We start from the raw sequence: 399 nt of genomic DNA on the forward strand, positions 1-399 counted from the left end.
GTCTTATTAATTGATACATTAAGTATCATTTGCACCTTTTTACAAAGGTGTGTTTGAACTAAGAAACTGATGTTTCCTTCAGGCTGTAGATCTGCTGAATATCAAATTGTACCATGGCTTCAAGTCTATATTTCTCTTCTCTTTACTGCTTAAGCTTTAACCCCTTTTCCTATGCTAACTGTATGCGTGCGCACGTGTGTGTGTGTGTGTGTGTGTGTTAGACTAGTTTAAGTGTTTATGTAGTTTATAAAGTCTTACTTTTATCACACTTGAGGTTGTTCATTGTTTGCTCATAACTGGAGTCCCTAATCATGCAAATTTTTGCTACATGCTCTGAGTAGTATTGTACAGTAAGAAAGTTATTTTCCTTAACCAGGAAATTAACGTTCTTAGAATTGA

This window comes from Sinocyclocheilus anshuiensis, unplaced genomic scaffold, assembly GCF_001515605.1.
Source record: "Sinocyclocheilus anshuiensis isolate Anshui unplaced genomic scaffold, SAMN03320099.WGS_v1.1 scaffold945, whole genome shotgun sequence".
Taxonomy (NCBI): domain Eukaryota; kingdom Metazoa; phylum Chordata; class Actinopteri; order Cypriniformes; family Cyprinidae; genus Sinocyclocheilus; species Sinocyclocheilus anshuiensis.